This window comes from Papaver somniferum, chromosome 11 (genome assembly GCF_003573695.1).
Source record: "Papaver somniferum cultivar HN1 chromosome 11, ASM357369v1, whole genome shotgun sequence".
In the NCBI taxonomy this organism is placed as follows: Eukaryota; Viridiplantae; Streptophyta; class Magnoliopsida; order Ranunculales; family Papaveraceae; genus Papaver; species Papaver somniferum.
Genome location: NC_039368.1, coordinates 89,917,622 through 89,928,790, shown reverse-complemented (window position 1 = coordinate 89,928,790; position 11,169 = coordinate 89,917,622). Strand labels below are relative to the sequence as shown.

Genomic DNA, 11,169 nt, shown 5'->3' with positions numbered 1-11,169 from the left:
CAAGCCAGTTCCATATTCTGAAGCAAGTCATAAAACAGCCACACCTTCTTAATTCAACATTCTAATCTCAAACACCTTCTTCGCTTCCCTCCCTAAGATCAACCGTTCTCCTTCACTTTGTGACCGAATTGAATCTGGAATGGCCATTTCTTGGTTTAGGCCAGAGTCTTACAAATTGATATCTCGAATCTAAAAGTATTCATGTGCAGTACATTTGTTTAGGGTTTGAATTCGTTTCTCATCAACACACCCAAATTTACCAAAAACAGCAGAATCAGTTTTTACCCCATAACAATAACATATATGTAGACCGATTATCTTAAAATTTTCATGAATTGAAAGTAACCAAAAAAGACAAATCACTCTCATTCATTAAGCTTGGTACAGTTTGCAACATACAATATACAAAAGCGACAAAATATAAGCATCTGATAGCTTATGTTAGACAAAAAGCGAATTCGTATTCCAACATTTGAAGACCATTCATTTGATCTGGCCCGACCAATTACTCCAACGCTTCATGTTGGGCTCATATTTTTCCAGACATTCCTTACTGAGCTATGAGTCCTCACGAAACCTACACACCGGTGGCAATGTACAATCTTCACTAGTCTAAGACCGATATAATGAATGTTGTTATGGTTAAATAAAAAAATTCTTCGATCCTTAAGAGATTCATCCCAAATGGTGTATTTCGGTTCATATATAAAATATGTTCCCTGACCAAATAGATGAACAACGAAACTCCACGTTTCCGCCAAGAGATGACCACATAGACGCATACTTATCTAATACTCTTGGGTAATTGGTCCACTTTCCTTTGGACCTTGTACACTAGCAACCATGTAACACTCATAAAAAAATTTGCTTGGTCTTTGAGCTCGAGCCCAACAATTCTGCTAGAATTGTGCAATGTGGGTGTACAATCCGAATGTTGAGCGCTTGTAACCTGTAGAGCGGAGAGTGCCCTAAAACCAAATATGGATGTCTTAACTAAAACAGGTTATCCCTTAATAACTCTAGGGTGTGTACTTAGTAGATATATTATTGAAAAGACTTGAGCATGGTTGACATGCGGCACACATGAGCAGCTACTTTTGTCTTCTTCTTTTTTTAAAACCAACTCTTAACATCTAAGACCGATTTTTTTCTGTTCCTTTACATTTCCCCATTTCCTCATGAAATTTAACCATTGATTTTCAAGGTTAACCCGAGCAAAGGGAAGATTTTATTTTCAAGTATAAGTTAGACTTCAACCCATCTTCCGAAAATGGATAAATTAAAGAAAGGTAAGGGTCTTTTGTTTTCTCACCTTTGTAATTAGCATTTCGATTGTGCCTTTTGATTCTGTACTTCGTCTTATGTGAATCAATATTTGATTTAGGGGTTTTCATTTTCTCCTATTTTTGTTGTTGATGTCTTATTATTTCAATGTTCTGTTAACATGCATCATTTTTCAGATTTATAGCTACTTATGCAAATGACTAAAACATTAGTTGAGATGTTTTATATCCATAAATTCAGCATAATTTGTTCATATATTCTCCTCTCTATTTTATTCCTATGACCTTATATCACAGAGATTTAATTGGTTTGAAATCCTACACTGAACTGTGTATGGTTTGATACAAATGTTTTTGGATAATAGACACTACAGTCCTTGTTTTAAATCAAAAAAATCCAAACCTTGTATTGAATTTTAAAACTTGTCCATGACTTGTTTGCGAAAATGCTTCAGTGAGTCATGTATTTGTAAACTCTGTTTCTAGCCAACAGTTAAAAGCCATTTTTCTAGATTTCTCTCTTATTTGACTGTTTTGTACCCAAAACAAGAATAATTACTTCTTTTTTTCAGTTTGAGAAATTCTAAACTAAATTAAACCATCATTTCTTGCTTGATTTGTTAACTGTGCTTCACGTCCTGTTTTAAGGATTTCACATTTGTTTTTAGATATGGTGTGATTATTTTTTTTGTACAGCTAAACCAATTGAATTAGTTACGCTTTCTTGTTTTCTTCTTTAGTTTGTTGTTAATCTATTTGAGTTCATTATCATCTGATGAAAACCTTGCATCTAATGTCTTGCGGCACCGAATGTCTGTTTTTTTTTTAGTTTTATAATCCCTATTTCCGCCACTTAGCATAAAAATGTTACTGCTTTATCATTTGTATCCTCATTTTCTTTAGAGTTCTGCTTATGGTTTATACATCTGTTTATGCTCAAAAAATCATCCGTGTACGAGCCTTTGGCAAAATCTTATGGAATGCCTTGTATACATCTAATTGGATTATTTTCATTTCTGAATTATGTACTTGATTTAATGTGTACTGCGAGAGTTTCCTTCTTATGAACAATCCGAAATAGGAAACTAAACGACTCTAATTTGGGAATGTCAGGTCTTAATTGGCCCCCCACCTACAAGTGGCAACCCGGAAAACCGTTAGCTGCAATGGTAGCTGGTATCTGACTACCCTGACATCGGCGCTGGGCAAAAGAATAGTAGAGTCACTTAACTCGATTTACAGCTCTGTATTCAGTTATGAATTTTAATTATGCAAGGATTTACATTTTTGTACATTATTTTATCTGCTCCTCTTGTCTATTTCAATTATGTTTCCCGTAGGCATTATGTTTTGTCGTTATGACTCCTACTGGGCATTCTCTCACCCCTTTGTTTTGTTTTCTCCCCACGGAGTACGAAAGGAACTTGGAGTAGTAAGCTAGATCGAGATTATGGCAGGAAAGTTCTGGAAGCTTGAAGTGTTAGTATTTTCTTCTTCTATGATGTATATATCATGGGGATAATCTGGGGTGCTTTATTTTTGGTTTTCAATCTATGTTTCATAGTATTTTACCGTGTACTGAATGTCATTTTAAGTAAATGGTGTACTTGTTCACAGTGTATACATTTTGTTCTCCACGATTCACTTTGGGAACATGCTTATCTCAATTTTTAAAAATCAAGTATTGAGCTTTAACAACTATGTGCACATGTTTTTTGTAAATTTCCTATTTTAAAAATATTTTGTTAGTCTACTTGTTTGAATTTGTTCACTCCATTGATTTTTAAGTGGTAGAAGCTCCTGTTTTAGATAATGTTTTCTTTCTAGACTTCAACTTTTCCTAGTACTAAATTCAACTGTTGGAGAGCAGAATAGGTCTCGTAGGTGCTTGTTTTATGCTCAAAATCTAGAGGACTTTCATTAGTTTAGTTCTTGTTGAAAATGTTGCATAGCTTAACTTCAAAACCTATGAGTACTAAGTGTGAACTTTACGTACTACCTTATTATGCTTCATTTTGGTAGTTTATTTCTTTTATTTATTTTTCTTCCTAAGATTGGAACAAGGCAGTAAAATCCTAAGTGTATTTAACAGCTACGTATACCCGTTTTCTTTTGTTTCCTTATGAAATTCCTATTGACGTTTTCGCAAGCGGACGTTTTAGTCATTGTTCATAATTATACTTTTACTTCTATCAAAAGTATTTTCCCTTTTTATTTTAATTGACGAGCATGTTTCTCCATCTTTATCGCTAGCCTTGAAAAGTTATGTTAGATGTCTGAATTTAGATGAATATATTATCTTTAGTTTTCAAGTGGCAGAAGGGGGATTTGGCCTTGCTAATGGGTTGAAAATCAACTTGATTGGAAGGTAAATATCCTTGTCTGTTACAGTTGGTATCAGAGCAGTTCCGATCTACTTGGGACTGTGAGTTTGGACTAACTAGTTTTCGTATGCGATGCATTTGATTGCAAAGATAAATAGATAAAATATTTTTTGGCTTGTATATATCATCCAATGATTTTATTTTGTTTTAACTAGTCAAATGTTTTACGAAACTTACAGTGAGATAATTAATTTTATTGAGTTTTTGTTGGGCTTGGGGATTGGGGAAAAACATCAAGCTGCCGTGATATACATATCATTTTGTGTGTTAGTAATGTACATTACTAACCAATTGTGAATCTGACTCATGTTCTGTTTTGAAGATACCTTTGATGTGCTAGATCTAAGCGACAAAATCGAATGCCTTAAGAAAAATATAGAACAACTGGTAAGTTGTGTTGACTAATACTGACGCCGATAGAGACCGTCGGGAGTCGAGTACTATTGTAGACAAAAGGGAAATTAAGAAGATTACGAGAAATGAAAGAATTTTAGTAGTTTAGGAGGACGTGGAATTTTGTCAAAAACAGACAACTGGTATAGGTTTTGAAGAGGAGTTTGATGCTATTAAAATAACGGAAGAGAAGATGGTTTGGCTCGCATTAAGGTACGAAATTTTCTTGATCGACTTGGTTTGAGTTTCACGTTGTGCTAACCGATTTTAGATCATGAAATTTTGATGAGTTCTTTTCAAAATATAAACTTTTATTTTAGCAAGAAATGGGTTTTCTGTTGCTTTATCTATAATACGTTTTGTTAATTAAGTTGCTAGAGTTTTCTCATCCCATTTGGAAACATAGCTGAAGTGGTTTTTTTTTTTTATGCTTGCCTTAGATTCATCTTTTTTGTGTGTTAATGCTTTCTTGATTCCATAAGTCCCAGCAACATTGGAAATTTAATAGTTTTATTATGAAACTTTCAAATTCTTTTTCATTTGCATACTTTGCCGATTAACTTTGTATTAAAACACTTTTAAACCTTGGTGACATGATCCTAGATACTCATTTTTGAAAGGCATCCGTTACTCCACAGTATCTTGCTTTGATGTTTGAACACATGAGCCTACCTTGGTTTAACATTATACTTGCTTTGTTACCCATTCTTGATTAATATTAGTTCTTCATCAACCACTTTTCTTTCCTTGAAGGGACGACCAAAACCACAATTTTTATTTTTGTCTTTTTGTTACCTACCTTATAGCCACCACTTGACAGTAAAATGCAGTCCCTTGTAGCATTATTTATTTTTAGTAAAAGAAAATGAATTTCTTTGGGTTTACTCCCTTCGTATGACTAGAAGATATCACCCACACTTTAGATATAGAAAACCGGCATCTCAAACTCGCTTAGTAATTTTATTTGATATACTTTTTGTCTTTTGAAAAAGGTATTCATTTGATTCCATGTCGAGTATGCATTCCATTTAAATGTATTGGTTCAAAAAAGCATTTCTTATAAAACTTTTATCTAGTTAAATAGGACTCATATCAATTCCTTAACTTTTGCATAGTTTTTCTTTCCCATGTTAGCGAGAGAGACGAAGATGTAGATACGGGAGAAGGCGTCTTAATGGTTAAAGATTTTGTTGTTATCTTCCCAGAAAATTTGTACGAGTTACCGCCAAAGAGACGATCTACTTTGAGGTTGAAGTACGAACAGGGACATCATAATATCTATACGTCCTTGTCATATGGCACCTAAAGAAATGAAATACTTACACAAACAACTTGGTGATCTAGTTGACTGCATTAGGTTTTATTCACGTTTACGCTCAAGAGGGATGGATGGATCAATGAGAGTGTGCATCGATTATCGCCGGTTAACCAAACCGCAATCGAGAACAAGTACCCGCTGCGAAGAAGATCTTTTCGATTAGTTGAAGGGAGTGGATTTCCAAGATTGATCTTCGAACCAGCTACACACCAACTAAGAATCTGAGAAGAGGATATTCGCAAGACTGTTCGGCACCTAGTGTGGACACTATGAGTTTCTTGTGCTGCCGTTTTGTGTAACGCACTCGCGGTGTTCATGGACTTAATGAACAGAGTCTTTCGGCCGTTTCTGAGTAAATTTGTAGTTGTTTCATAGATGATGTTCTAATTTATTCCAGAATCAAAGATGAACATGAATAACAACACTTAAGGATAGTGTTGCGGGCACAAAGAAGAATGAAGTGCGCACTATACCATTTATGAAGTTTGCTTACGACAACATTCGCCACTCTATCGTTTGTTTGACGACATATGAAGTTTGGCACGGTAGAACATGTGGTACACCATTTTGTTACGAAAAAGTTATTGGAGGAAGTATTATGAGCCTAAAATTTTGAAGACGACAACAAGACTTACAATCGAACCATAATGTGACTTATGTAGAGAAATGAATGAACCATAATGTGACTTATGTAGAGAAATGAATGCGAGTTATCGGCATGAAAGAGGCAAATCCCCGGGATAGGAACCTTCAATATGGTGATGGTGTTATTGCAACATCCTAGCTTGAAGAGGCAACTTGGGAAATAGAATTCCAACGAGACAATAGTACCGAGAGCCGTATGGAGGTAATCTTCTCTATCCTTAGTTTTGTTTTGATTTTCGAGGACGAAAATCTTTTTCTAGTAGGTAATGGTGTAACACCAGTAAAAAAAATTGCTTGGCCTTGAGCTAGAGCCCAACAATTCTGCTAGAATTGTGCAATGTGGGTGTGCAATCCAAATATTGAATGCTTGTAACCATGTAGAGTGGAGAGTGCCCTAAAACCAAATATGGATGTCTTAACTAAAAACAGGTTATCCCTTAATAACTCTAGGGTGTGTACTTAGTAGATACTATGGAAAAGTTTACATGACTCGAGCATGGTTGACATGCGGCAGACATGAGAAGCTAGGGTACTTTTGTATTATTTTTTTTAAAACCAACTCTTAACACAGTGTCGGCCCTGAGGGAAGGTCAATGAAGGTTGACTTCGGGGCAGCACGAAACAGGGGCAGCAAAAACGTTATTCTCTTCCGGGGGGTCTTATTTTACGAACAAAAAGGAAGATCTGTAGCGTGATTAAAAATAAAGTGGAGGACTTATTCCTAAAAAAAGAAGGAGCATATTGTAAATAAGAAGTTATTTTGATGATTTATTAGTCAACGTCTAATAAGTCATAAACAAAAATTTTCCTTCATCGTACGTTCTCTCCTTCTGTCCAGTTTGCTGCCCTACAACACTCATGTGGGAATGAAGAGAGGCTTACAGATTGCTTCTAAACGGGGACTTCATCGAACTAACTGAATGATCAATTCAAGTTTCAGATATCCCTGGATGCTGCGCAACGTTTTTCATTCCATCGGTGATGCTGCTGATGCTAATTTTTGTTTGAAGTGTTTGAGAACTAAAATGACGTTGCATATGTTCACTACTGCAATACAATATTAAGTTCAAATATAGTGAATACTGTGATAATTTTTTATCCACATTCTATGAGGATGCGTATTATGTGGCTCGATGTGGAGCATAAGCACTTTTGAAGAACATGAGACAGGAAGTACAGTTGACAGGTGAGGAGCAAAAGATTGAGATGAAGATGTAACATCCTGAAAAGCTGACACCTACTGTAAAGAGAGACGAGATTGCTCTAAAAGACTAAAACTAATCGTGGTATGTGCTTCAGAAAGGGCGAATTTAAGTAAAAACTCTAGTGGTTCATCACTTCATTGGTTAATATCTAATAACTCAGAAACAAAAATTTTCTTTCGTCCAGTTTGCTGCCCTACACCGCTATAACAACCACCACCTCTTCAGGTTTTTGCGAAAAATTTTGGCAACTTGATGCAAATTTAAAATTGTTGCTTGATATACGTAACATTTGAGAAGTATACATGGATTACTGGTAACGCCACGAGGGATTTCGGTATGGGGCAACAATCTTTTCTTGGCTTCAGGGTAGCGAAATCTCAAGGTCGGCCCTGTCTTAACATCTAAGACCGAACTTTTTATGTTCCTTTACATTTCCCCATTTCCTGATGAACTTCACCCCATTGATTTTCAAGGTAAACTCGAGCAAAGTGAAGATTTTATTTTCAAGTATAAGTTAGATTTCAACCCATCTTCCGAAAACGGATAAATTACATAAAAGTAGGGGTCTTTTGTTTTCTCACGTTTGTAATTAGCATTTCGATTGGGCCTTCTGATTCCGTACTTCGTTTTATGTGAATCGATATTTGATTTAGGGGTTTTCATTTTCTTCTATTTTTTTTGTTGATGTCTTATTATTTCAATGTTCTATTAACATGCATCATTTTTCAGATTTATAGCTACTTATGCAAATGACTAAAAGATTAGTTGAGATTTTTTATAGCCATAAATTCAGCATAATTTGTTCGTAAATTCTCCTCTCTATTTTATTCCTATGACCTTGTATCACAAAGATTTAATTGGTTTGAAATCCCATACTGAACTGCGTATGGTTTGATACAAATGTTTTTGGATAATACACACTTAAGTCCTTGTTTTAAATCAAAAAATCCAAATATTGTATTGACTTTTAAAACTTGTCCATGACTCTAGATGCGGAAAAACGGTCGCCGGTTTTTAGGGAAGTGAAGAAACGAGCGTGTTGTCGAGACTCCTTAACCGAGGAAAATGTTCAACCTCACACAGATGCACTGCAAAGGGAGTGCATAGGTTCGAGAGATCAATCTGTAGGATTCCGGCCTAAACCAAGACAATGGTCGTTCCAGAGTCAATTCGGTCGCAAAGAGGGAGAAGTGTTGATCTTTATGAGGGAAGCTGAGAATTGTGTGGGATCAATGATGATCAAGGATTGTGAGTATGTTGAAGGTTTCCGCAAATTTGGTGAACTGATGAGTTCGAATAAATTCTGATAGATTGATGAATTCTTGAGAGTAGTTACTCTAGAAATTTTGTGTAGACAATTGTTGATAGCTAGTGATCCTTCGTTGTCCTCAATCATGGATTCAGAGACTTATTTATATTGCGTAAAGACCTTGATCCCTGTAAGTGTGACGGTTTCTTGAGTGAAAGAGTGAGGAAGTAGGAAATCATGGTAAAACCAATTCCAGGTCATGTGGAGACTCGGTTAACCATCCACCCACTACTTTGCTAACTCCCTCAACCGTTGGCACGACTTACTCACATTTCTCATTGTGGATGAACCCACGTGTTGTAGGCCGCCAGACCAAAGCCCTAATTGATATCCCCCAATGTGACGTGATTGATGTCTCACAAATTGTGGAGGCTGCATGACAGACGTGTATTGATTAGTCAGTTGTTGACTGATTAGACAGTGAGTCTCGATTTTGTTGAATTGGGCATGAGTGACGAGTACTTAGTGATTCATGGATTGAACATGCGTAGTTCTTTGAATGATGCTGATATTGTACGCGTTGGCAAAAATTATGAATTTGATGATGGATTGCTGATAATATTGATAGCTGGATCAATATTTGTGCAACTGAGCAAGTATTGCTCAATTCGACGAATTACTGATAAATTACTAAATATTGATAGCTGGATTAATATTTGAGCTACTGGGCAAGTATTGCTCAATTCGACGAATTATTTATTGGTAACGTGACCCAATAAAATATTAATTAAAATATTGGTAGACTACCAAAAATTATATGATTAATCCAGATGATTGTTGAATTAATGTAAATTCATTAGTGTTTGAATCTTGCTCAGAATGATGATTCGTGGAGCATTTATTGGAAACCTTAATTTTAGATCAATTATCTGTTAATTGATGAATCGCTGAAAATAGATCATGAATGACAGAGGGACCGACCATATGGGATGATGTACGTCCATGTGGCATCCAAGTGCTTGAGTGAGCATGCACCAGGATCCTTAGTTGGCCGGCTGGTGAAAGAATGATAATTAAATGACGGTTTCATCATTTATTGAAATATTGCTCGATTCAGCATCAGGTGATAAAACCTAATTATGAAAAAGTGGGGGATCGACCTAGAGGTCATGAAACCGGCTCTTGGTGGTCGTGGGACCAGCTGGTAGTCGTTTGAGCAAACTTCGGGTTGGTTGAAAAGAGTTTGGGCCCAGTATGAGCAATTGAGCAAATTAGGCAGAATTGTGAAAATGTGTGGGACCGGCTCGTTGCAAGCCTTAGAGCCGCCCTTGTCGGCCAAGAGAGCATGCCCGTGTCACCACAATGACCATATCTCAATCCTGAGAGTTTCAGTATTTTCTGTTGTGCGTTTGAGCAACATGTTGGATTTTCAGAAGAGTTTGATCTTGACTGAATTCTTGATTTTTGCTGGAATGAGCATGTATGCTCATTTGATCAATATTTTGTAAATATTAAAATAAGAGTATTTTAACATTTAATATGGCCATGAGAGGCTAGTCGGTCGTGTTACCATGTCGGCTTTTGGCTTTTCATGATTTGAGCAATATTTGAGAAAATATGAAGAAACCATGATTTTTGCTCAAACTGAGGAGTTTCATGAGATGAGGAAAATAATAATTATGAAAGACTAGGGATTGTAAGGTGTGGGACCGGCCACGACTAGGGAATGACCGGCCGACCAGGTAGCTCGGTCCCACGACACCTTTCCCGGTTTTATATTATTATTTTTCATGAAACCGTGAAACTATGGAGAAACCATGAGTTTTGTTGAAACGGAGGAGTTTCATGATATTAGAGAAATAATAATTATGAAAAGACAAGGGATTGCAAGGTGTGGGACCGGCCACGACTAGGGCATGGCCGGCCGGCTAGGTTACCTGGTCCCGCAACACCTTTCCCTATTTTCTATTATTATTTCTCATGAAATCGTGAAAATATGGAGAAACCGTGAGTTTTGCTCAAACAAGGAAAGTTTCTAGAATGAATGAGTTTTCATGAGTTCATGAAAATAACAAAATAAGGAAAAATAATGGAGGAGGCATGAGACCGGCCACGGCTAGGGCACGGCCGGCCGGCCGGTATGCCCGGCCCATGAGCGCCTCTTTATTATTTTAATTTTACTATTTTCTCTCTCCTGTTTTGTGAAGGATTCCTCGTTTTTCCATATTTTCGAATGCTCGTTCGTGCATTTGGGTGCTCGGTCATGTATCATTGTAGAGTGCACTTGCACCTTTTTATGGGGATTACTCAATGATGGTCCAGATGCCCGATTGTTGAGTATTTATTACTAATTTATGAAATTAAGTGGAGAATGATTCATGAAACTGAGTAATAAAAGTGAGTAGTTTTTTATTATCAATCCATAGGATCAGTCGTGGATTCGACCATGAATTCGGAATAATAAAACAAGTATTACCATTCCGCGGGATCGTGGATTCGACTATAGAATCAGAGTAATGAAAGTAGTTATTACCATCCCATGAGATCAGTCGTGGATTCGATCATGAAATCATAGTAATGAGATTATCTATTACCATTCCATGAGATCAGTCGTGGATTCGATCATGAAATCAGAGTAATGAGATAAAATAGATTATCTTCTAGGAATTCAGTGGTGAATGTCACGGTAGAA

At 36.4% G+C, this 11,169-nt stretch overlaps 1 long non-coding RNA gene across 5 annotated transcripts; it reads left to right on the top strand.

Moving 5' to 3' along the window:
• Positions 1 to 1,100: 1,100 nt before the first annotated feature.
• Positions 1,101 to 6,933, top strand: LOC113320421. 5 transcript variants are annotated; one of them, XR_003346087.1, is made up of 4 exons: positions 1,101 to 1,289; positions 2,397 to 4,273; positions 5,195 to 6,225; positions 6,862 to 6,933. It is a non-coding gene; the product is annotated as an uncharacterized LOC113320421 (long non-coding RNA). The 5 variants fall into 5 exon arrangements; XR_003346089.1 differs by lacking the exon at positions 6,862 to 6,933 and having other exon boundaries at positions 2,397 to 2,762; positions 3,990 to 4,273; positions 5,195 to 6,412; XR_003346090.1 differs by lacking the exon at positions 6,862 to 6,933 and having other exon boundaries at positions 5,266 to 6,412.
• The last annotated feature ends 4,236 nt before the right edge of the window (positions 6,934 to 11,169 follow it).